A 27,893-nucleotide genomic window follows, 5' to 3' on the forward strand; every position below is an offset into this window, starting at 1 on the left:
TATATCAGTTAATTTGTGCACAGAAGATCCCACAAAAAGGATAGTATCATCAGGTAATTTGTTTTATTATTTTTTCTTGAGGAATACTTATTAGCCAAGGCACATGGGAGAATTCCCTTGCTCTTCTTTGAATAGAAGGATCAGTTCATTGACCTATGAAAGCAGATAAGGCCTTGGTTTAAAATCATGGCACTTCTAACAGAACAGCGCACCCTCACTATTATACTCAAGTGCCAACCTGGATTATGTGCTTATGTCTCTGAAGTGGGACTTAAATCCATGACTTTCTGATCCAAAGGCAAGTGTGTGACCCAATTAGCCATGGCTGACACCTAAACAGATGCGATTACCATATTGTTATTCTCAAACATTGGAATATCCAATTTTCTTGCAATAAACAATTTCATGGAGTAATAATTCTGGAATGGATTGTTTGTTCCACATTTTCACAAGTTGACTATTGTTCAGAGATGTACCTCACTGGAAAACTTTGAGGTAGCCATCAGCATTGTCATCATGAAAAATTACAAACACATTGACAGGCATTTGAATGGCAATTAAAGGATGACGGAATGCTTTGGTCGAGCACTTAATGGATCCTGGTTGCCAAAAAAACTTCCCTTCTGCTTTGAACACTCCACAAACACAGGGGATTTTCACAGTAACTTCAATGCAGTGATAATGTTAGCCTGCTTTGTGACACTAATAAATAAACTTTAAACACCATAAGCTAATGAATGCATGCCTCACTTATTATATTTTCACATTTCAATACCATTTTGCGCTGTCATGACTAATAATTGAAAGGAGTTTGAATAGTCATAATGCAAGAGCCTATGGTGGCACTGAGCTGCACTGTCAGATTTAAGAAATGGAACACAAGTAATTTTACAGTTAAATCCATTCACGCGCATTCCTGACAAGTCAATTCTTAGCAATGCCTTGAAATGAGAAAATTGTTGCCAAGCCCAATGTCCCTCCCTACAGTCAGTCATGCTGAATAGCCAAATTCCAGAAATTAATTTCACCAAGAAAAGCAAAAATGGACATTTTTGAGATATGAAAAAGGCAACATCGTTGATTTTCTTTGGCCGTTTAGCCTGCTTTTAAAGGAAAAGAAATTGATCAAAAGGCTGAATTACTTAGTACAAAAATCACAATGTATGATACAGCTTTTCAGAGTACATTCTCCACCTCAACACATCCAAAAATCTTGCAAGTCATGTTATATTCAACTTTAAGCCTTTTACCGAATTTCATGATTTTTAAAAACATCAGGGTGAAAGCACTTTTTTCCTTAAAACATTGATTGCTGAAAGTGGGAATTGCATTTATATCGAGCTTTTGATGACCCAAGGACACAACAAAAGCTTTTTACAGAAGTACTTTTAAAGTGTCATCATGGTTACTTTGAAATAACAATGAACTAAATGGTCAGTAATGTATTTTCCCAGTTTCTCCATCTTGTTCCATCTTCTTGGATGATGCCACCTTCCACAGTGCTTCCAGCATGTCTTCCTTTTTCCTAAACTGAGGATTCCTCCCTACAGTGGTTCACATTTCAGCCTCATCCCATCCCCTCCCACCCAGAACCATGGTAGGGGTCACCTTGTCCTCACTTTCTACCTCACTGGCCTCGATGTTCAAAGGACCATCTCCAGCACGATGCCACCACCAAACACATCTTCCCTTCTCTCCTGTTGATGCTTCAAAAAGATATTGTTCCCTCCATTACACTTTGGTCCAACCCTCCATCATCTTCAGCACTTCATACCACAGGAAGTAGTTGATGCCAAAACATTGAATGTATTCAAGTGACGGCTAGATATAGCACTTGGGGCAAATGGGTTCAAAGGTTATGGGGAGAAAGTAAGATTAGCTATTGAGCTGGATGATCAGCCATGGTTGTAATGAATGGTGGAGCAGGCTGGAAGGGCCAAATGGCCTCCAGCCATGTAAATGTGAGGTTATCCATTTTGGTAGGAATGACAGCAAAATGGACTATTATTTAAATAGTAAAAACTTGCAGCATGCTACTGTGCAGAGGGACCTGGGTGTCTTTGTGCAAGAATCACAAGGAGTTGGTTTGCAGGTGCAGCAGGTAATTAAGGCAACAAATGGAATTTTATCCTTCATTGCTAGAGAGATGGAGTTTAAAAAGTGAGGTCATGTTACAGCTGTATAAGGTGGTGAGGCCACACCTGGAGTACTGTGTACAGTTTTGGTCTCCTTACTTGAGAAAGGATATACTGGCACTGGAGGGGGTGCAGAGGAGATTCACTAGGTTGATTCCGGAGTTGAGAGGGTTGGCTTATGAGGAGAGACTGAGTAGACTGGGGTGATACTCATTGGAATTCAGAAGAATGAGGGGAGATCTTATAGAAATATATAAGATTATGAAGGGAATAGATAATTTAGAAGCAGGGAAGTCGTTTCCACTGGCGGGTGAAACTAGAACGAAGGGGCATGGCCTCAAAATAAGGGGGAGCAGATTTAGGAATGAGTTGAGGAGGAACTTCTTCACACAAAGGGTTGTGAATCTGTGGAATTCTCTGCCCAGTGCAGCAGTTGAGGCTACCTCATTGAATGTTTTTAAGGTAAGGATAGATACATTTTTGAACAGTAAAGGAATTAAGGGTTATGGTGAGCGGGCGGGTAAGTGGAGCTGAGTCCACAAAAGATCAGCCATGATCTTATTGAATGGCGGAGCAGGCTCGAGGGGCCAGATGGCCTACTCCTGCTCCGAGTTCTTATGTTCTACCTTCTATGTTTCTATACCCTTCCCATGGCACCTTCCACGCAATCAAGGAGGTTAACACCTGCCCCTTTTTACCTCCTCTCTCCTCACTTAAGTGCCTAAAGACTTAAAGACCAGGTGAAGGGGCCATTTACTTCCGCTTCTTTCATTTTAGTCTACTATATTTGTTGCTCACAATTTGGTCTCCTCTGCACTGGGGGCACCAAAAGCATACCGGGTGATTACTTTGTGGAACACCTCTGCCAAGTTCCCCCACCCCCACATCACCAACTGCCAGTCTGTACCCTACTCATGCTTTTGCTTTCAAACATAACTGACTTTTTTCCTCTATTAACATATACTTCAGACCAATGCTTTGTTTCTTACTGCTACCATTATTATCTGGGGATTATCTGTTCTCCCAAGTTTGTTGCTCGAGTCTGCAGTTTCTCAAAACCATTATTCTTTATTTACAGCAAGTATTTACACATCTGGACCTTTGCATAAGGTTGGAGCTTCTTCATCCGGATCGCTCCTTCTTCTGAGTCATGTGACCTTGCATCTTTATTACATCAGCATTATTTATGCTTCTGATTTTAATTTTTTGACTCTATACTTCCCCAGAGTCTTTATGCATACTACTGTTACATCCTCCTACACCTTCAGCCAAAGTCTTAGACTTTACAGGGTTAGTTTCTTAAGGTGCCTTGAAAAATTTCTCTGATTGCTTTCTGATCTCCTTTTGAAGTCAAGGGTGTTCAGAACTCTCCCTTCTGTCAGTGTATGTGGTTGTCTCCTGGGTGACTGTAGAACTTACAGTAATTCTTTCTTCATTACGATCTGAGTAGTAAGCTTTCTTTCCAAGCATATTAAGGCTCTGCAATTTCTCCTAACGATATCTTGGTCTGCCTCAACCCTGTACAATCTTGATTATGGAGATCTTTTCAAATGACTGTGCCTTCCTTCTGTTGATCTCAGACCCATATTATCTCCCTGGGCTTCAACACTGGTAACTCACATGCTCTATGCCTGCAATTGAAGTTCTGAGCCTGGTTGCTTCTCCATTTTCCCTCATGCTGTTTTACCCACTCATGGTCATTCACGGTTATATTGGCTTTGAGTTTTTGCAACCATTCCTGAATATCATTTTATTGATGTGGAGATGCCAGCGTTGGACTGGGGTAAACACACTAAGAAGTCTCACAACACCAGGTTAAAGTCCAACAGGTTTATTTGGTAGCAAAAACCACTAGCTTTCGGAGCGCTGCCCCTTCGTCAGGTAAGTGGGAGTTCTGTTCACAAACAGGGCATATAAAGACACAACCTCAATTTACAAAATAATGGTTGGAATGCGAGTCTTTACAGGTAATCAAGTCTTAAAGGTACAGACAATGTGAGTGGAGAGAGCGTTAAGCACACGTTAAAGAGATGTGTATTGTTTCCAGCTGGTGCAGTTAGTGAGATTTTGCAAGCCCAGGCAAGTCGTAGGGGTTATAGATAGTGTGACATGAACCCAAGATCCCGGTTGAGGTGGTCCTCGTGTGTGGAACTTGGCTATCAGTCTCTGCTCAGCAACTCTGCGTTGTCGTGTGTCATGAAGGCCGCCTTGGAGAATGCTTACCCGAAGATCAGAGGCCGAATGCCCGTGACCACTGACGTGTTCCCCAACAGGAAGAGAACACTTGCTTGGTGATTGTCGAGCGGTGTTCATTCATCCGTTGCCGTAGCATCTGCATGGTGTCGCCAATGTACCATGCCTCGGGACATCCTTTCCTGCAGTGTATCAGGTAGACAACGTTGGCCGAGTTGCTAGAAACATAGAAACCCTACAGTGCAGAAGGAGGCCGTTCGGCCCATCGAGTCTGCACCGACCACAATCCCACCCAGGCTCTACCCCCACATATTTACCCGCTAATCCCTCTAACCTACGCATCCCAGGACTCTAAGGGGCAATTTTTAACCTGGCCAATCAACCTAACCCGCACATCTTTGGACTGTGGGAGGAAACCGGAGCACCCGGAGGAAACCCTCGCAGACACAAGGAGAATGTGCAAACTCTACACAGACAGTGACCCGAGCCGGGAATCGAACCCGGGACCCTGGAGCTGTGAAGCAGCAGTGCTAACCACTGTGCTACCGTGCCGCCCCAAGAGTATGTACCGTGTACCTGGTGGATGGTGTTCTCACATGAGATGATGGCATCCGTGTCGATGATCCGGCACATCTTGCAGAGGTTGCTGTGGCAGGGTTGTGTGGTGACGTGGTCACTGTTCTCCTGAAGGCTGGGTAGTTTGCTGCGGACAATGGTCTGTTTGAGGTTGTGCAGTTGTTTGAAGGCAAGAAGTGGGGGTGTGGGGATGGCCTTGGTGAGATGTTCATCTTCATCGATGACATGTTGAAGGCTCCGGAGAAGATGTCGTAGCTTCTCCGCTCTGGGGAAGTACTGGACGATGAAGGGTACTCTGTCCACCGTGTCCCATGTTTGTCTTCTGAGGAGGTCGGTGCGGTTTTTCGCTGTGGCGCGTCAGAACTGTCGATCGTTGAGTCGAGCGCCATATCCTGTTCTTATGAGGGCATCTTTCAGCGTCTGGAAGTGTCTGTTGCGATCCTCCTCGTCTGAGCAGATCCTGTGTATACGGAGGGCTTGTCCGTAGGGGATTCCCTGTTCTTGCCCTGTTATATGCACTGTTTGTGAATAAAACTCCCACTCACCTGACGAAGGGGCAGCGCTCCGAAAGCTAGTGGCTTTTGCTACCAAATAAACCTGTTGGACTTTAACCTGGTGTTGTGAGACTTCTTACTATCATTTTATTGGCAGTGACTGGGGAGATAACAGGGATTGTTGTGGCGTCATTTCAATTTCAGCCTCGACTTTGTACAAAAATGAGTAAGGGACTTTCCTCAGTGTAAAGAAGCAAATTGGTTTAGCATCAGCTCATTGGGCAAGATGATACTCTATCTTGAATTTTCCTTGACCTCTATTCCATTTTGGAAATTCATTTTGAAATGTCCTGCTGTAGCTCTCATCAGCACTATTATCCACTTCATCAATTCATTTCAGTTTCAGACATTTCTTTGCTTAGTAGAGCGCACTTGTGATGTCAAAGGACAGGGAGAGATCTGAGGATTTCTTGATCATATTACAGCCTTGACAGGAGGCCTTTTACTACTTATAAAATTGTCCCATCCGGGCATTGTAATTTGATAAATGCAGTGTAATCTGTTGAGCCAATACAACAGTCATATGACAAAACAGAATCCCCTGCTCCTGTGTCTAGTTTAAACTGAGGTGTCCACCCATATCAAATTTAACACCCCAGTACTTGTTTTCAGTATCATTTGCCTCCTCCCAGAAGATTAATTCCAGCGTTTGGGATTCTTGCACTTCTCGTACATGACTCAAGTTTTAAAAATTTCTTGCTTTTTGAACAGGTTGTCAGTGTATTCAAGCAGCAAACAGTTTTGAAGTGATGTGTGTTTCTAGTTGTAGCATTCTGATACCCCCTGCCTAACACGCTTCTTGCTTGTGCGGTTTGTTCCACCACATTTCAAAATGGTGGTTAACATACTTTTCCCCATTTTGGCCGGCTTAGGCTTTGGAGCACTCTTTTATAGCCTACATGGTTTCATTCGATCTTTCACAAGACCTCTACTGCCCCATAAACAATCACCCAATTCTGTTTCCCCAAGTTCTATTTGCCTCTCAATTAGCACTGATTTCACGAATGTAAAATCCTCCCTTATCTGTAAGAGACCTGATAATGCTTTGTCTGGGTCCCGGACTATGATCCCATCACAAATCAGCTCAATCTTTAAGATACCATAATCGCAATTAACTGCCGGCCCAGAAAGATTGTTAGCGAACAAATCCATGGGACATGGATTCAAGATAGTAGCAGTCGGTGTAAAGAGGACACGAAGAAGAACTTTTTACACAAAAGGTGGCGGGTGTCTGGAATTCACTGTTCGAGTTGGTGGTGGAGGTAGCGACCCTACACACTTATGAAAAGTACCTGGTGTAAATTCAAGGGCTATGGGACGTGTGCAGGAAGGTGGGATTAGAAAAGGCACCTGGGTGTCCTCTGCTATAACTTTTCTATGGTTTTAGGTCTTCTGCCTAAGTGAGGGTCCACCCCCAGGATGATTACCCACTCTCATCCCGATTGCTCCCTCAAGCCAGGTGACCCATTTCTGCTGTGTTGCCCATAAAAAAGACAATCACCACAGAAATGCAAGTCTTTCTTTTTTTTTTAAATTAGTGAGATGCGAAGTAAAACTGCCCTGTTCCCATTGTAGAAATTAAGAAATAAAATTTGAAAATCTTTAAATGCGGAAAATTTAACTAAGACCATGAGTTCAGGAAATACACCTGAAATCAGGTTTATTCATATCTGCCGTACAGGCCAACAGTTTGGATCTTTGTCAGTTCTCAAAAATCAACCTACCTCTTCATTTTAGATGCTGATGGAGCTACTGTGCATATCCAGCATTTTCAGTTTCAGTCTCTGCTCCTGCAGAGTTGCGTAACATGAGAAGTGCTGAACTGGAGCAAACACTTTTGCTAACGTTTGTACAATGAAATAGATGCCTCAACAAAATAAATTGTGTGAAAGGACTCGTAGCCCTGGGTAATGTAAATCATTGTTTACTCAAATGTTTCCTGATTCACAATATCTTGGCCGACACGCACAAAAGATACAGATTAAATTTTAATAAGCTGTTTAATTGAAAAAGCCCGCTTGTGAATTGTATACAGTTACCGGTTATATTTATTGAACATAAGTTTATTGTAAATATCAACACTGCCATCCTTAAAATCATTTCCATAAACTGCAGCAATTTTCTCCACAGAATTAAACATGAAAATATAGCTTGATCCTTCCATGTCGTCCTAAGCAAGTGCTACACTGTCAGATGTGCTATCATTTGGGCGAAATCGAGTCCCCATCTGTTCCCTCAGGTGGACAGAAAAGATCCCATGGCATTATTTTGAAAATGATTTGGGGAAGAATTACTGGTGTCCTGGCCTATATTTAATCCTCAATCAAAAACAGATTATCTGGCCACTATCACATCGAAACATTTGGCTCTACTCTCTCTCCACAGACGCTGTCAGACCTGCTGAGATTTTCCAGCATTTTGTGTTTTTGTTTCAGATTCCAGCATCTGCAGTATTTTGCATTTATCACATTGTTGTTGGATCTTGCTGTGCCCAAATTGGCTGCTATGTTTCCCACATTGCAGCGACAACACTTCAAAAAAATACTTAATTGACTTCAGAGCAGTTTGGAATCACGAAAGGTGCTATTTAAATGCAAGTCTTTCCTTTTTCCTTTCAAGGTCAAATAGTTAAAATAATCTTACTCTATATAACATGGAGAATAGTTGTAACACGTGTAGTTATCTATTTCATAATTTATAACTTTAACATTGTCATTCTCTGCAAGATCTTTATTTTCTCCCTCTTTGCTTTCCATCTCATTGGTTTAAAGTTGTTAAGATCTGCCACGGAGAGCTCTCGTGTTCCTTTACCCGGCTAAATGACCACTGCAAATGAGTGATTCAATGGCGATTTCCAGCAGTTCCCTCACCTATGCAAATTCCTTACATCTCTCAACTAGTGGCATTTTTACAAAAAAAAAATCAGTTGCAATAAAAATTATTTAAACTTGGTTTCAGTTTTAATGCAAATGAAAAAGGAGAAATTGTTGAGAGATACTTTACTCACTGGGATCACAACATTTAATGCAATCCTAAATGTGACTTCTCATTCAGCTGATCTCAATTCTGATAAATCTGCAAACGCACAGTATGACCGTGGATCATAGGCAAGGTGAAACGGCACCCCAAGCAAGTGCTTCTGCAGTAAGGTTCATTCTTCACTGTACTAAGTTTTCCCCGCTTGATACAGGAATGTGGATTTGGCAACAACCATGAATGCACAAGAAACATGTACAACATGTCAACATCGCCAAATATCAAAATACTTCTAGAAGTAAACAATATCAACACCACCATAGTGGTCTGTGTTTGGTGGTGTGGGTACAGAAGTGGTCCAAATAGCCCTAAGCTTCACCATCATTGGCAGGAAACAAACAAACTGTATTTAGTATTCAGTTGGTAGCATTCTCTTTTCTAATTTCAAAGGTTCTCGGCCCAAGTCACACTTCAGATCTGGAGTTTAAAATCTAGGCTAACACTTCAGTGAGGTACTGAGAGAGGGCTGTACTGTCACAGAGGTCATCTTGTGGATGAGATATTAAACTGGAGTCCTATCAGCTTCTCAGGGGGATGTAAAAGATCCTATGGTGCTATTTTAAAATAGAACCTGGGGTTCTCCTGGATCTCCTGGCTAATATTTTGCCTGCAACCAAACACCCAAGAACAGATTATCTGATCATCGTCACATTGCTGTTTGTGGAGGCTAGCTGTATGAACATTGGCTGCCATGTTCACTATATTACAACAGGGACTGAATGTACCTAATTGGCTGTAATTGCTTTAGGAGATCAAGAGGGTGTCAAATAAACTATAGAAATGTGGGTCATTCCTTTTTCTTCTCTTTGTCTTCACAGGTATACAAATCACTTCAGTTGTTAAAATTTTGTCCTTCCTTAAGAAGTGCATTGCGAATTGAAGTTTAAATGTCCAAGAAACAGCAGCTGAGGGTGATGCTCCATTAGTGGCTTTTAGATGTTCTCAATTATTGCAAGGAGCAGCAGCAGATGCTGGCAGCATTAGTTCTGGAGGACTAGCAATAGAATGGATTTTGTACTCCGATGAGAGCATTGCCAAATGAGAAACACCACTTTGTGTAGTAATCTGTTTCCTGCCAGGATGGTGAAGGTTAGGGTGAGTGCCACTGATGTTGCTTGGATTTTAGGTCACCATTCTGTTCTTTGTGAACTCCTGACTGCCCCATGCAGGCCACCAGAAGTGCCAAGTAGATAATCCAGTTCAACCTCCAGCTGAGGTTGTTCCCCCCATCACTGAAGCCAGCATTCAGCCCATTTGATTCACTTCACAAGGTAATAAGAAACAGCTGTGAGCACTGGCCTCAGCAAAAGCTACGAGACATAAAATCTCGGCTGCAATGCTGAAGACCTATACTCTGGAACTAAACAGGCCTCTAGCCAAGCTGTTCCAGTCATCTACCCATCAAAATGCAAAATTGCCCAGCTATGTTCCATGCACAAAAAGCAGGACAGATCCAACACAGTTATCACCTTATCAGTCTATACTCAATCAGCAGCCAAGTGATGGAATGGGCCACCAATAGTGCCGTCAATAATGCTCACCAATAACCTGCTCACTAATGCTCAGTTTTGATTCTACTACTATGCTCCAGGTCTCGTTATAGTTTTAATGCGAACTTAACAAAACACTGCAGTTATGTACAGGTTAGAGATTGGGTATTCTGTACTGAGTGACCCATCTCTGGGCTCCCAGAGCCTATCATTTACAAGGTAAACATCAGGAGATCTTTGATGGAATACTCTTCTTTACCTGATTGGATGCAATTATAACACAAAATACTTCAGGACAAAGCAGCCCACATGATACCATACCCACCATCTTAAACAATTACTCCCTCCACCACTGTTGCACCATGGCTATTATATATGCCATCTACAAGATGCACTGCAGCAACTTGCCAAGATTTCTTTAATAGCACGTCCCAAATCAGCGACCTTGCCCACCTAGAAAGGCAAAGGCAGCAAGTGCATGGAAACACCATCACCTCCAAGTTGCATCCCATTCTGGATTAGAAATATATCGCCATTTCTTCATCATTGCTGGAACTCCCTACCCAATGTTCAAGAAGGCAGATTGTAACTCTCCAGCGTATGGATGGTCAATAAATGCAAGTGACATTGTCAGCCCATGAATGAGTAAATAAAATCAGGGACTTGATTGTCTCTCAGTGGCCTCTGTCCAGCTTGAACTTGAGGTTGGCTGCTATCAGCAGTTGCCATTATTGTGAAGTGCTGCTATTAACATATTAAAAATTACATTTGGTGGTCATTTTCTGTCCCTCTTCCTGAGGAATGTTGCGCACCAGAACACATTGTAGAGCCATTGTTTTTATTTAAGTGTGTGTATAATATCAAAACTGAGGAAATGAAATTGAAAAGTTTAGGTCATGTACCAAAATGAAAGATTTTCAATTCAATCTGCATCCCTTGTTGTAAACGAATGACAGCACTTTCAATCCACAGAACTTTACTGTCACCTCACAAATCCTGCTTCCAGCTCCATTAAGCAGCACTGATACAAGCTGTATTGATTGCTCAGTGCCACTAATGAGTATTGACTAATTAACGATGCAAAACACAGTTGGATCATCATCTACTTCTGAGTATTCAATGAGTCACATTTCTATTCTGACGCAAATTCCCTCTGTCAATGGCACAGGCAGCTAGCTGGTTTGAACTGGCTTTAAGGGTGATGTCTATGCATGATCCAGAAATACCTGGGAAAAATGTGGAAATGCATTTTATTCCATCAGTCTAGTCTCAGAACAATAGTTAACAAAGCAGCAAAATGCAAGCAGTGTCATGTATATAGACTTTTACCCAAGTTGGACAATGTTAAAATGAATGGGGTTGCTAGCAACTCAACGTTTATGCAAGTAACAGTTGGGGACCAATGAATTTGGAATAGCACACAAACTAATGCCACAATGTTAGTCCAACTGAGGCTGCCCAACCATCAAAGTCACATGTTCAAGGAGGTTGATTCTACTTCTGAGCTAACAAAGTTCAAATGCTTTTATATTCTTGAATATTCGTTTCTTCCCAAAGCAGACTTACTTTTTTAGTTTTATTCATTAGTATAACAAGTAGGCTTACATTAACACTACAATGAAGTTACTGTGAAAATCCCCTAGTTGCTACACTCCAGCACCTGTTCGGGTACACTGAGGGAGAATTTAGCATGGCCAATGCACCTAACTAGCACGTTATTCAGATTGTGGGAGGAAACTGGAGCACCCGGGGGAAACCCATGCAGACACGGGGAGAAAGTGCAGACTCCGCACAGACAGTGACCCAAGCTGGGAATCAAACCCAGGCACTGTGAGGCTGCAGTGCTAACCACTGGGCCACCATGCCACCCCTAAAATAAAAGATTAAACTGCATTTGGATTTTGAGTATTCTCAATAATATATGAAATGAGTTGCAGATTTGGCTTTATGCAAGACACCTCTAGTTTTTCCAACTCCATCTTACTGTACTCAGAAGAGTTTTGACATATGGTGATAACATCACTGATATTGATTAAAGGGCCTGTGTTAATTGTTATAAGCAGGCGCACCAAATTATTATTAATTGATAGTTGCTTTCCAATCAATGCAACCAATATTTGTGCATTCAATAAGATAAACACAATTAGTCAGTTCTGCTGTACAAATTTATTCAGGTAAGAGATGTCTTCATGCTTATACAAGAAATATTTTAGTCACATTATTTTAATATTGAGAATACAACATCAATTAGATAGCAAAACGATCAGGAGTGGACTAAGAAATTCCACGTACCCAATAACTCAATCTTTTAAAAATTAATTGAATTTAAATTTCACCACCTGCCACGGTGAGAATTGAACCCACACCATCAGAGCATTCATTGGCTTCAGTCTCTGGATTATGAGTCCAGTGACATTATCACTATGCTACCATCTCCCAACAGATTCAAAAGCGTTTTGAAAACAAAATTCCATTTTCTACATAGATTTAAAAAGCTCAAAATCATAAAAGGATCACAGATCTAATTAATCCAACAATACTGAGATAAGTTAGGTACAGCCAACAGAAAGAGGCTTGGACTCGTTACAAAAACATTGAGGTTTTTGGAGCTGATCTGAAGGCTGTTTCAAATTTAAAGTCAGAATGATGCAGATAAGTCGATCAAGATTTGCAGATATGAGAATCCTACTAGATAGCTGATTCAATTATTACCCCCTCTGTTATTGACTAATAATAGGAATCTCTACCCCATTACACTATGTCTCTAACAGAAATGCGCTCAATTCAGGACAATACTATTAAAGAATGCATGTGAGATTTAAGGTTATGCGGTGATTTTGCAATTCTGCTCAAATTGCCTTTTAGGACAGGGGAAAAAACTTTGCCTCAGGAAATTAAAGTGTTTAGTTGGGGTTTATGTCAACATGGGCTAATACAGCAGGCCAAATGGCCCGCTCTAATTCTATCCTCATGTTCCAAATGGAAGTTCATTCTTAGTGTCACAGCTTTAAGTAATACAGTACAATGGACTAATGCAGAACTGAAAGGAGAAAAACTGATCTAATGGTAGTTTCAATTAAAAGGTAGACTCAAGGACATACGCAGTCCAGATAGTGTAATGGATGGTGCGGGGGGAGGGGAGTTTGTTTTAAATTGGTGCAGGGGACTTGTCCTGAGCCACACATTGTACTAAGGAGTGCATGAAAGGAGCTGTCACGATTCATACAGTGTTTCAGTATTTAAGGGGCGGGATCTTCTGGCTGCGCTCGCCCCAAAACTGGAAAGTCCCACTTGGGGGCAATGGACCTTTGCATGGCCCGCCCCCACCTGCTACAATTCCCATGGCAGGCAGGACAGGAAAAGTCCCTCCCCCCCAGATCTCTAGCAAGGTACAAGTTAATGCACATGACTTTCCTCATTTCAGGTTCAAAGAATAAAATGCATGTGTCAAATTCTACATAGAAAGTGAGGATTGTTTTGAGTAACGTTACCTTTTTCTCAGATTTCCTCACCTCCCCCTCTGAAGAAAGATTGTGAAACCAGTTATCCATGGAGGAAGAAAAAAATTGGCTTCCTGCATCGTGGAACACGAACTACTTTAATCTTTAAGCACAAATGGCTTTTCCACCAATTATGCAGAAAAGTGACTGCTACTTACTGAAATGTCAGGAGTATTTGAACAGTGAGGTACCATATATTATTTCAGTGATAACGTGTTGAGAGATGTACGTGCAAAGTAATAAAGCTTCTGGTCTTGGATGAATGCCATGTTATTACTTCAGCATTTAGATCACATATCTGAACCGTAGTGATGAATACATGATCTCAAACAGTAAAAGTTGCTTTAAGGGCATTGTTCCACAACAGTTTGTGGCAAGAGGTTACCAACCAGAATGCTCAATTGTTCATTTGGCAATTTTTCTTTGTGAATCTCAAAAGATATCTCTCAACTGCTTGTCGTTGCAAAAATCATTATATGGTATAAATTAGCAATGCATTTTAAAGTTTAGCCATTTTTAAAGATAGACTACACTGATAACATTTCATACAATCAAGCTAGAATCTCTCATTCTTTAAAACCTCAGTTGAGATTAGAACAAAATTATACAGAATTACATAGAATATATAGTCTTATTTGTATGTATTTGTCTTTTCTTTAATTTAATAAATACTGTATAGTAATTGTTACACAATGACTGGACTGGTTATTCTCACTGCGGGGTGGGGGGGGGTGGGGGGGGGGTTTACATGATTCTTCATACCATTCCAAAACTAAAACTGTACACCATCACCAGCTGGTATTTCAAGTTGAGATGCCCTCACAGATAACATGCATGCCATTCATAACAGAACATTGGGGGCTCTTGACCGAGATCTTAAAAAAGCTTAATTCCTTGGTTGTTGGGGATTTTTGATTTTTTGAACATGGTTCCATGTGGTCCTCACTCTCTAAGTGAGAACGTGTTACTTAAAATAAGGCTGATGAATTGCTCTTGATCTCGTTCGATCTTACCTGGAAGTAGACAGCATAACCACAGCAAGTTTGATAACCACAGCAAGTTTGAAAGGTATGCCTAAAACCAAATTGATAGAGCTGGCAGATGAATTGGAAGTAGTCTTAGCTACAAGAGCTAGGAAGGTTGAGATAATTGAAAGCATAGTAACCCATTTAAATATACAGGAAGGGTTAGCTAGACCAAGTATTTCGAGAAGCGAGGGAATTGCATGAGCTAGGCTTCGATTACAAAGAGACGTAGAAATTAAGTTAGAGATGCAGGAAAGAGAAGGGGAGCGAGCTTTCCTATGGGAATGAGAGGAAGGAATGAGGGAGTTTAAAGGGGAGATGGAGCAAGCTGCAAGAGAAGAAAGAGACAAAGAGGCTTCCAATATCACACATAGGCAGCAGAAACCGAAAGGTTAGAGTAGACGGCAGAGGAAGGTGGAAGGTAGCTATGAGGATAGTTTGGAGGGGTTGGGACTGTTTTCCTTGAAGAATATAAAGATGAGGGGAAACTTGATAGAGGTATGCGAATCCTGAGGGGTATTAACAGGGTCACTAGTGAGAAACTCAAGAGAGCATCAAGAGCCAGAGGGCACAGATTTAAAATAACTGACTAAAGGAGTAAAAGTGAAGATAGGAATGTGTTTTTAACCTAGAGTGTGGTTGGATTCTGGAACAAACATCCTAGGGGGTGGTGGAAGTAGGTTCGATCAAGGTATTCAAAAGGGGAATTGGACTGCCATCTGCAAATAATGTGCAAGGTAATGGGGATAAGGCAGTGCAGACTCAATGGGCCATTGGCTTCCTTCTGAACTGTAAAGATTCTGAGATAATCTAGTCAGGAATTTCTCAACTGCTTTCATTGATGTACCCCTTACTGGTGCCTCTGACTACAGCTAGAGGCAGAATCTGCAGTTTCATTCCAGGATAGGAGCCTGTGGCAAAATGGGGAACTTCTATCCTTGGTGCTGCAGTAAACACCAAGGAGGAGCAGGTTTTAAAGAGGAAGAATGCCTTTATAAATTAGGTACAAGGGAAAAATGGCTGTGATTTGGAAAGTTGTTGGAGAAGGAAAAGTGAACCTGCAGAAGAGTTTATTGGCAGAGTGGGGAGGGAATGCTTCTGTGAACTGTAAATGAAAAACTGTCTCTGCATAGATATGTAGGTTAACAACAGGTCCAACGCCGGCATCTCCACATCATAGATATGTAGGTGCAGCACAGTTGGAGAATGACTGTTGGAAAATCTTTTAGAAAAATCTGGTTAGCCTGTTGAATTTGGCTCCATCTAGATATCACCATTTTTCCCAAAAATTAATTACAACAAATTTATCATGAAGTAAAATTGTTCAACGTTAATCAGAATTCAGGTTTAATGTACAAATTATCTTTGGGGCTACTGCCTCTAGACCTCCTAATTTTTCACTAGTGGCCACGGGTTCAATAAGATGGGGGAGTGAGCCAGCATTTGGAACAAGAGTGTAAAAAGTTACCATTACTCTCAAAGTGCTCCGAATGTAAAATGGTATCCAGCTGCTTGCACTGCTAAACATATATGAGCCTGTGTGTCTGACACGTTAGCTTCCACAATAGAGTTAAACTGCAACTACGAGCAATACATTACTGTGGAAAACTCACTGATGTTCTGGGCTAAGTGAATGACAGAGTACAGTGTACTTCAGATGCTGCGTGTAGCCATCTCAGCCAAAAGTTAACTTTAATGCTTGGAGGATTTACCTAAATTGATAATAAAACTTTGTAAACAGCTGTAACTTCCTCACTTCTCACTCTGACTCAGTAGAAAACTGGATTACTGGTTCGAAGCAAAAACGACTATCAGGTCTAAGTTTTGATTTTCACCCAAACAGCTGATCTCAAACAAGAACACAATTTGAGTGGTACAATTTAACCCCAAATTAGGAGTAGGGAAAGGAAAAGGCAGGGGTTCCTACCTCTGACTGTTACCCAGAGATACCTGTTGAAATGAGCCTCCATGGATGTCAGATGAGGACAAGCCTATGATGTGCTAGACTATCAGACAGCATCTCAGCACTCAGCCTACTCGATGCTCACACATTAACAATCACTTTAGCAAGAAATTAGACAGCTTCCAGTATCTCAGCATAAACACTCACCCTCAAAAGGGGTACGAAAGGAAACTTGCACACAAACAAGAAGTGTGAAAGCCATTTAACCTATCTTAGCTCATCCATCCAAATATCCTACAAGTTCCCACCATTATGGTACTGAACTGTTTCTTAAATGACTCCTGGTTATTCATCTCTGCCAAATGAAACTCATGCATAATGCTAATCATCCTATGAAAATTTGGTGACATTAGTTCTAAATCTGAAGCAAATCTGTGCGTTTCCCAACCGGAAACCATGGATGAACAGGGATATCTACTGCTTGCTGAAGTCCAGGTCGGCGTTCAAGTCAGGTGACCCTGACCTGTACAAGAAAGCCAGATATGATCTATGGAGATCCATCAAAGATGCCAAAAGACAAGCTAGAGTCCCAGGCTAGCCACGCTGACTCCTGCCGACTATGACAAGATCTGCAAGACATTACAGGCTACAAGATGAAGGCATGTAAAATTGCCGGCTCCAACGCACTCCTCCCAGATGAGCTCAATGCGTGCAATGCCCATTTTGAGCAAGAGGTCAGTAAGGCCACGCCCTCCACCTCGGAAGCCTCGAACGAACCTGTATCTGAGGTCACCATTGCAGATGTCAGAGCAGCCTTCTCGAAGGTCAACCCACAGAAAGCGACTAGCCCGGATGAGTACAAAGATCCTGGGCGGACCAGTCGGCGGGAGTATTCGCAGACATCTTCAACCTCTCTTTACACCAATCTGAGGTCCTTATCTGCTTCAAGATGACGACAATCATCCCAGTACCAAAGAAACGCCAGGTAGCGTGCCTTAATGACCATTGTCGGTGGCTCTGACATCCATCATTATGAAGTGCATCAACAGATTAGTCATGGCACAAGTCAATTCCGGCCTCCCAGATTGCCAGGATCCACTACAGTTCGCCTATTGCCTCAACAGGTCTTCAGCAGATGCCATCTCTCTGGCTCTGCACTCAATCCTGGAACACCGAGATAACAAAGACACCTATGTCAGACTCCCATTTATTGACTAAACTAAGCCTCCAACACTATTATTCCTAAGAAACTCATCCCCAAGCTCTGTGGCTCGGCTCCTCCCTTTGCGAATGGATCCTGAACTTCCTAACCCACAGACTGCAATCAGTAAGGATAGGCAACAACATCTCCTCCACGATCCTCCTCAACACCGGTGCCCCACAAGGCTGTGTCCTCAGCCCTTACTATACTTCTTATACACCTACGACTGGTCAAATTCCCCTCCAACTCAATTTTCAAGTTTGCTGATGACACCATTGTAGTGCGTCGGATCTCAAACAATGATGAGACAGAGTACAGGAAAGAGACAGAGAACCTGATGAATTGGTGCATACCATCTCTCCCTCAATGTCAACAAAACGAAAGAGATCATCATCAACTTCAGGAACAGTGGAGAACATGCCCGTCTACATCAATGGGGACAAAGTAGAAATGGCCGAGAGCTTCAAATTTTTAGGTGTCCAGATTACCAACAACCTGTCTGGTCCCTCCATGCCAACGCTATAGTTAAGAAAGCCCACCAACACCTCCACTTTCTCAGAAGACTAAGGAAATTTGGCATGCCCAGTATGACTCTCATCAACCTTTACACATGCACCATAGAAAGCATTCTTTCTAGTTATATCACAGCTAGGTATGTCTCCTGCTCTGTCCAAGACCACAAGAAAACTACAAAGGGTCGTGAACGAAGCCCAGTCCATCACTCAAACCAGCCTCCCATCCATCAACACTGTCTACGCTTCCTGCTGCCTCAGAAAAGCAGCCAGCATAACCAAGCATCTCACACACCCCAGACTTACTCTCTTCCACCATCTTCTGTTGGGAAAAAGGTACAAAAGTCCAAGGACACGTACCAACCGACTCAAGAATAGCTTCTTTCCTGCTGCCAGACTTTTGAATGGACTTACCTTGCATTAAGTGGATCTTTCTCTACACCCTAGCTATGACTGTAACACAATATTCTGCACTCTCTCCTTGCCTTCTCTATGCACGGTATGCTTTGTCTGTATAGCGCGCAAGAAACAATACTTTTCACTGTGACAATAACAACTCCAATCAAATAAATGCGAACCTGTGCCCTTTGTCCTACTGCCCTGATTTATATTTTCAAAACTATTATTTTATATAATTTAATTTAAGATCACTTTTCAGCAAATAATCAAAGAACTAAGCACAAAGCCAATTGTTCTATAATCATACTTATCTGGATTATAGAATCCAAGGAAATGTTTAACTAATGAATAGAATTAAAAAGAAACTAATATTTTAATTATGGGTTAGATAATTTTTAATATTGAACTGTCAAAATATGCATTTAGGCTTTTCAATATTTTACTAGAAGCCTAATAAAATTCAGTTATACCATTACACAGTCATTTTACAAATCTGACAGCTAATTTCCGTAACGTCACTCGGATGTATTTCAACATATACAGTACACCTGAACTGAAAGCTCAGCAATAAAGAATGGCACCGATACACAGAGAATTGCTGCAATGTTTCTGGCTGGAAAGATGGAAAAGGTATATTTGTTGACAAAATCCAAACCCTTCATTGTTGTTGCAGCAGCTCCAATATTACATGGCACTAGCGTTGCAAAGGCACTTTGGAGCTACAGCCCGCTGTTTGGGTAGGGAAATGGGCTAACGATAGTAGGGAAAGAAGAAGAAATTGTATCAGAAATTTGTAACAGAAACTGGAATTCTATCCAAAATTTGATTGTGTTACCAGCCCATTTGATCCTGAAAAGTCCTTTACTAACACCTGGGGACTTGTGCCAAAATTGGGAGAGCTGTCCCACAAAATCTCCTTTATCTTGTCCTCACCAATATACCTGTGACAGATGCAGCTGTCCCACAGGCTTGTCAAGCAACATACCTTGTTTGTAAAGTATGATTTCATGAGTGAATCCCAGAACGATCATCACTATCCATGGGTAGTCAAGGGGGAGTTGCCCTGGAAGTCCTCAACAGAAGTCTCAAGTCAAACATGGACAATGAAGTGTCCTGTGGATTACCTACTGAAATCCCCAACCCTCAGTACTCCTCCATTTCGAACACCAATTGGAAGAAGCACTGTGGGTGGCAAGGATGCAGAATGTTCTCTGGGTGGGGGACTTCAATGTCCATCACCAAAAGTGGCTCGGTAGCATCTCTCCTGATTAAGCTGGCTGAGGCCTAAAGGACATAGTTGCTAGACTGGGTATTCGACAGGTGGTGAGAGAACCAAAAAGACAAATCTCCTTTACATTGTCCTCACTCATCTACCTGTCACAGGTACATCTCCATGACAGTACTGCTAGGACTGACCACTGCACAGTTCTTGGAAACAAAGTCTCATCTTCACCTTCAGGATACCCTCCAGGTTGTGTGGCACTATCACTATGCTAAAAGGGATAGGTTTTGAACAGACCAACTCAAGACTGGGTAGCCATGAGATACTGGGGGCCATTAGCAGCAGAATTGTATTCAACCACAATCTATCATTTCATCACTCAGCATATCCCTCAGTTTACTATTACCATAAAGCTGGGGGATCAATCCTAGTTCAAAGAAGAATGCAGGAGGGCATGCCAGGAGCAGCACCAGACATACTAAAAATGAGGTGTCAACCTGGTGAAGCTACAACACAGGACTATCTGCATGCCAAACAGTGGATGCATCCTGCTATAGACAGAGCAAAAGATCTCACAACCAACTGATCAGATCTAAGCTCTGCAGTCTTGCCACAACCAGTTGTGAATGCTGGTGAACAATTAAACAAGTGGAGGAAACAGCTCTACAAATATTCCAATCCTCAATGATGGAGGAGCCCTGCGCGCAAGCACAAAAGAGAAAGCTGAAGAATCTTCAGCCAGAAACATTAGCTGAATAATCCATCTCGGCCTCCTCTGGAGGTCCTCAGCATCAGATGACAATCTTCAGCCATTCATGACTCATCAGACACTGAAGCAGTCCATGGCCACATGCAGCAAGGCTGAAAAGTGGCAAGTAACATTCATGCCACGTAAGTGCCAGACAATGATTTTCTGAAATAAGACCGAATCGAACCATCTCTCCTTAATATTCAATGGCGTCACCAATTCTGAATCCTCCATTATCAACTCCTTGGTGTTACCATTGATTAAAAACTGAACTGGGCCACCCAAATGAACACAATAGCTACAAAAGTAGGTCAGAAGCTAGGAATTCTCCAATGAGTAACTCACTTCCTGACTCCCTACAAGGCACAAGTCCGGAAGCATGATGGAATGCTCTCCAGCTGGCTGGATGAATGCAGCTCCAACAATGCTCAATCGAGTGCTTGATACCATCCAGGACAAAGCAGCACGCTTGGTTGGCACCTCATCTACCACCTTAAATATTCGTTCAGTGTGTACCATCAACTCACGAAGGTTCTTTCAACGCAGCTTGCAAACCCACTTTGAAGGACAAGGGCAACAGAGACACGGGAACACCACCACCTGCACGTTCCACTCAAATCTACACAGAGTCCTAACTTGGAACTATATCACCGTTCCTTCACCATCACTGGATTGAAATTCGAAGTTCCCTTCCTCACAACTCTGTGGATGCTCCCTCCTTTACAGCAATGAGTGGTCCAAGAAGGTAGTTCACTACCACGTTCTCAAAAGCACCAAGCGATGGGTAATAAATCCTGGTCTAGCCAGCAATGCCCACATCCTATAAATAAATAATTTTGTTTTAAATTATGATTTTAGGACACGGGGCAGCACAGTGGCCAGCACCGCTGCCTCAGTGCCAGGGACCCGGGTTTAATTCTCGGCTTGGGTCACTGTCAGCGCAGAGTCTGCATGTTCTCCCCATGTCTGCGTGGGTTTCCTCCGGGTGCTCCGGTTTCCTCCCACAGTCCGAAAGATGTGCTGGTTAGGTGCATTGGCCATGCTAAATTCTCCCTCAGTGTACCCGAACAGGCGCCGGAGTGTGGCAACTAGGAGATATTCACAGTAACTTCATTGCAGTGTTAATGTAAGCCTACTTGTGACACGAAATAAATAAATAAAAAATAAACATATTTGAGATGTGAAGTCTTGTTAGGGTAGACAACCCTCCAGGCAATAAAGATCAGGATTGATTTGAGCAATGAACTTAAAAGTCAGCTTTGTCAACTGAAGATTTGTTGTAGTCAAATGTCAAAACTCCAATTAATAATGTTAAACTATTGAGGATAATTCAGGAGAACACAAGACAGACATAAAAGCACGAACATTCACTCATGCTGTCAATTGTGTACAACACTGCATAGTTAGTGCTTTATTTACACATACTAGATCAAAGGAATTCGCATTTACTTTGAAGTAAAATCAATTTACACTTTATGCTTTTTTGCATCTGATGTGTTGGACAATTTGGCTAAAGTGATACTTGCATAATTTTTCCATTTATGCAGTACCTTTAACATAGCAAAATGTCCCTTGGTGCTTCATAAGGATAGCTTACCCTTCAAATGCTGCCCTGCTGAGTAATTCTAACATGGAGACTTCACAGGATAAGATAGGCATGTAGAGATGAAACAATCTTGTAAGCAATGGCACAGAATTTCCAAAAGAAACAAGATAGATAGGGTTCAGATGTCCACGCAGTCAGAACTCCTCCTGTGTGGTCTGCTAGACAGATGCTAAAGTTGTAGACTGAGGTATACTGTTCAACAAGGCAATATTACTCATTCCACAAGCCAGAAGCCTAGGTCATATGACCTACCTCTCCACCAAGTCTTGAACAAAGGATGTGTATCCATTATCTGGAATGCGGCCGAGTCTCAAAAACTGTTAAACGCCCCAGCCATTAAGAGTTGGAAGGACTGTTTAAGGGATCTTTTGTCTTAGCAGACCCTCCGTCTCCTGTTGGCAAATGCAAATAGCCTTTGTACACTTCTTTGAAGTTGGGCTGTGCAGCCCCCAGGTGATCATTCGTGGTTCCTCGGAGATAACGAGGTGCATGTTTTCTCAAAACTTCAAAGTGGCTTCTTTTGAAAGTGGCTTCTTGAGAAAGACATAGGTTCAGTCATTTTCAGGATTGCGTTCAGCCGAGGTCCAGTACTGTGAGGTCATAGTCCATTACATTAGGTTATATGATCTTAGCTGCCAGCAGTGCTGTTAGCTACATTTGGGAACGTTCACTATCAAATAACAGTTAAACTCTCTGAACTTAGGACTTTTTTTGTAAAAATAATTCAAAGGATGACACAGACAAATGGGTTATTTGAAATGCTGCAGCCACAAAACAAATGATTTGTGAAAGGCCTGTTCCTTTTCCATATCTTCATAAAAAGGCGTGGTAAAAGAAGAAAATCTTTTTCTTAAAATTCCTAGAAAAGTGGCCAAGAATAATTTCCTTATCCTTTCCACCAGGATTCATAATCTTGTTCAATTGACCACTCAGATAAAAAAAATTGATTCAACTGCAGTGTTCCTCATCTCTTTTTCTGACTGTCCAATAATCAATGGCCTGACCACCAGAGAACAGTGCACTACCTCCAAGAAACACACGGCTGGGAGGATCCCACCCAATTACTCTAAAGGATGGTCACTGGCTTGAAGTTTTTTCTCTTTTTCTGCTTTTATTGCGGGTTTACAGCATTCACGGTATTTTGTTTTGGTATTTAATTTGCTGCCACTTTGCTTCCAGCCATATCCATCCATCTTTATGAACTTCTGCTCTTCCCTCTGACAGGATTTCCATTTGTCTCTTATTTGTTTACCTTCATTGCCTTTTCTTTCCTTTATGTTAGATCAGTTTTCTACCAAGACCCACTTTTGCAGCCACATCTCTTTCCTCAACAAATATGCCCAGTTCCAACTTATACCATGTGGATTTCAACTTAAATATCACCGTGTGTTTTGGATCCGCTCATGGTTACAGATATCGCCATCGTGTTCAGCTGTGTTTTTTTGTGTTCTGATAAAAGTGATAGATCTGAAACATTAACTCTTTCTCTCGCCCAGTTGCTGCCGGACATGCTGAAGGCTTGTCGAAATCCAAATCTCCCACTCACCTGATGAAGGAGCAGCGCTCCGAAAGCTAGTGGCGTTTGCTACCAAATAAACCTGTTGGACTTTAACCTGGTGTTGTTAGACTTCTTACTGTGTTTACCCCAGTCCAACATCGGCATCTCCACATCATGCTGAAGGCTACCAGCATTTTCTGTTTCTATTTCAAATTCACAGTGGAGTTAATGGTGCAATAGATACAATAGCCACACAACACTTATTTATTGGATCCATTTCACACACAGCTGTCCTCTGAGGAAATTAAAAATGTACCATCTCAGCACTGCGTCAGGCCCTTGACAATATCTGCATATCATTAGCCTGCACTTACATGCACGCAGTGAAATAAGTACAAAAGTTTCTTCAAACAACCATGTGCTATTAAAAAAAAACTGGCCTGCGTCATTTGGAAGCCACGATTCTATGGTTTTGTACTGTTGAAATCTGCAGTTATCATTTGTCCAGATTAATTCAATGCTTGATGCTGTACATACATCAATTGAAAAGAAAACCTCCAAGCTATTTGATTTGGGATGGAGATTTCAGAACATGCAGTCAAACAACATGGAGATATTCACACACTAGTAATTCAACTGGTTTTAAAGAAGGTGTAAGCAAGAGTTGTCTGTATTTTTTGCAGGTTATAGTAAAAGTCTGCATCAATGCCCAACTAGTGTCTAAATTTGACATTTAGGATAAAAATAACAGTAAACAACACGCTAGTGATAGCAACACATCTTGGTTCACAGGATCAACGTAAAAACAGGAGAAAGTGGTGAAATGTGATGAAGAACGAACAGTGAGCATCTGATAGTATAATCCATTCGAGTCCCGCTGTCCGACACATGGATGAAGGTTTAAATCCAAGATTTCATGGCAAATTGTTGAGTGACCAAATACTGGACCTGTTCACACTGCTTGTAGCCAGTTGTCATATAACACTGGTAGCCAGAGATGGTGCTGCCTGCCACCCTTCTCAACACAGAGCTGGTGGCTGGCAGCTACAGGCATTCTATTATTCCTATGAAATACAGTAACTTGCTCATGCTTCAGTGCTCAGGAGTTATGGATTTTTAAATTCTCCTCATATTTCTACTGTGCCAAACATCACAAGCCATTAAAAGTACACAATGACAGTAGCTTATAAAATTGCAGGCATGGATCAAACTTGGCATTAACAGCTCTGAAGAGAAGTCACATTGATCTCAAAGCGTTAACTCAATTTCTCTTTACAGATGCTACTAGACCTGCTGAGTTTTTCCAGCACTTTTTATTTCAGATCTCTAGTATCCACAGTATTTTTCTTTTATGTTGGCATTAACACTGGTTTGCTTTCTTCTGAAACACATATTGATCTTTGGACAGTTGATGAAAATTGACATGGGCAATCAGATCATTCTGCCTTGCTTATATAAATTATCATTTAGAATCATAGAATTTCTACGGTACAGGAGGAGATCATTCGGCCCATCGAGCCTGCACTGACAACAATCCCACCGGGGCCTATCCCTGTAACCCCACTTATTACCCTGCTAATCTCCCTGACAGTAAGGTGCAATTTAGCATGGCCAATTCCCCCAACCTGCACATCTTTGGACTGTGGGAGGAAACCGGAGCACCCGGAGGAAACCCACAAAGACACGGGGAGAATGTGCAAACTCCATGCAGTCACCCAAGTCTGGAATTGAACCCGGGTCCCTGGCACTGTGGGGCAGCAATGCTCATCAGTGTGCCACCCAAATGGACACCAAATGCATTATTTTAAACAGAAATTCACCAACCCAGGTGCAGTTACCCGACTAGGACCATGCAAAGGAAATTTAAGACCCTTACCTACTGCCTACTGTTTCTGACAAGGCGGCACCATCATTTTCACCATCACAGCAAAGACTACAGCAGATCAAGAAGGTGGCCCACCATTGCCTTCTCACAGCAATAAAGATCACCCAATGCCTCATGAAGAAATAAGAAAATAGACACAACTATTTTCAATCAGGATTTTAATTTCAGCACCACTAATGTCCAATTGTTCAAATAGCTCGCATTACAGTTTAAGCTGAAAGGACCACCTCTTACAGCAGCACCAAACATTTATACGACGCCTTTAGTCAATGCAACTGTGAGAAGGAGCAGTGGACAACAAGTGGAAGATATTCCTTGCTGCATCTCTTCAAATCGCCCTCCCATTGATACACAAGCTTCGCCATCCTCTCATAGCCTCTTTCAAAATGTTCAGTGAAAGGCATCAGCCACAAAAGAGCAGTTCAGTGCAGTTGATGACAAAACAGCTTCTTCAGGTCAGTGACTGAGTACAGCACATTGCAGAACAACCAAAATTACCAAAAAAGAGACAGGAGCTCAAACAAATTACTGCTGGTTTCTGCCCAGGCTCGAGAAACAAATATACTGGCCAGAGTCTTCCAAAGGCTGGCAATCACCATCGGATTGCCACTCCATTTCTCTCAGCTGCTTCATTTCACTTTTGCAGATCATTTTCAACACATTTCAGACAATTGGATGACTGCAAAAATATGTAGAATTTGGCAGGATTAAAATAATCAACTGCATGCTCATGAGAGCTCGGCCTTGAATACAGTTACGTAGTCCTGAAACTAATAACAAAGACACTGTACAAAAATATAGTGAAGGCAGGCAATTCTATCACTGTTTAAAACTCCAATTTTGTACCTTAAAACTCAGAAGAAATGATCAGATTAAAAAGGAAACGTCAAAGCAGATAAACTCAGTTCAAGGTGAAATAGTCAGCAAATAAGCCATAAATAGTAGTGGGAGTAACTGGGTAAATTTCATGGGAGTGAATGGGTGAACCCAGATCCAGAATTTAACTTGACTAAACGTATAGTTGCTGTTTCGACAAAATTCCATTGATGGAGTAGTAGTTCGGAGGAAATTCTGGGTAAAAGTAATTGAACAAATACTAAATGGTTTTTTTGCATCCGTATTTACTGAGGGAATGGGCATGGAGTCTACGGAAATAGGGCAAACGGGTAGGGAGGACATGGAACCTTTACAGATTAAAGGGGAGGAGATGCTCGCTGTCTTGAGGCAAATCAGAGTGGATAAATCCCCAGGACCGGACAGGGTATTCCCAAGGACCTTGAGGGAAGCTAGTGTTGAACTTGCAGGGGCCCTGGCAGACATATTTAAAATGTCAGTATTCACGGGGGAGGTGCCGGATGATTGGAGGGTGGCTCATGTTGTTCCGTTGTTTAAAAAAGGTTCCAAAAGAAATCCGGGAAATTATAGGCCAGTAAGTTTGACGTCGGTGGTGGGCAAGTTATTGGAAGGTGTGATAAGGGATAGGATCTACAAATATTTGGATAGACAGGGACTTATTAGGGAGAGTCAACATGGCTTTGTGCGTGGTAGGTCATGTGTGACCAATCTATTAGAGTTTTTCGAGGAGGTTATCAGGAAAGTGGATGAAGGGAAGGCGGTGGATGTTGTCTACCTGGATTTCAGCAAGGCCTTTGACAAGGTCCCTCATGGGAGGTTAGTTAGGAAGGTTCAGTCGCTAGGTATACATGGGGAGGTAGTAAATTAGATTCGACACTGGCTCAATGGAAGAAGCCAGAGAGTGGTTGTGGAGGATTGCTTCTCTGAGTGGAGGCCTGTGACGAGTGGTGTACCGCAGGGATCGGTGTTGGGTCCATTGTTGTTTGTCATCTATATCAATGATCTGGATGATAATGTGGTAAATTGGATCAGCAAGTTTGCTGATGATACAAAGATTGGAGGTGTAGTGGACAGTGAGGAAGGTTTTCAAAGCTTGCAGAGGGATTTGGACCAACTAGAAAAATGGGCTGAAAAATGACAAATGGAATTTAACGCAGACAAGTGTGAGATATTGCACATTGGAAGGACAAACCAAAGTAGAACGTACAGGGTAAATAGTAGGACTCTGAAGAGTGCAGTTGAACAGAGGGATCTGGGAATACAGGTACAGAATTCCCTAAAAGTGACATCACAGGTGGATAGGGTCGTAAAGAGTGCCTTTGGTACATTGGCCTTTATAAATCGGAGTATCGAGTATAAAAGTTGGAGTGTTATGGTAAGGTTATATAAGGCATTGGTGAGGCCGAATTTGGAGTCTTGTGTACAGTTTTGGTCACCTAGTTACAGGAAGGATGTAAATAAGGTTGAAAGGGTGCAGATAAGGTTCACAAGGATGTTGCCGGGACTTGAGAAGCTGAGTTACAGAGAGAGATTGAATAGGTTGGGACTTTATTCC

General features: G+C 42.0%; 1 protein-coding gene across 1 annotated transcript in view; it reads right to left on the minus strand.

The window, feature by feature from the left end:
* The window catches only part of zdhhc8b (zDHHC palmitoyltransferase 8b), a 227,535-nt gene that overhangs the window by 53,028 nt on the left and 146,614 nt on the right, over positions 1 to 27,893 (minus strand). The gene's annotated exons all lie outside the window — the stretch shown is intronic.

The sequence above is a fragment of the Mustelus asterias genome, chromosome 13 (assembly GCF_964213995.1).
Source record: "Mustelus asterias chromosome 13, sMusAst1.hap1.1, whole genome shotgun sequence".
NCBI classification, from domain to species: domain Eukaryota; kingdom Metazoa; phylum Chordata; class Chondrichthyes; order Carcharhiniformes; family Triakidae; genus Mustelus; species Mustelus asterias.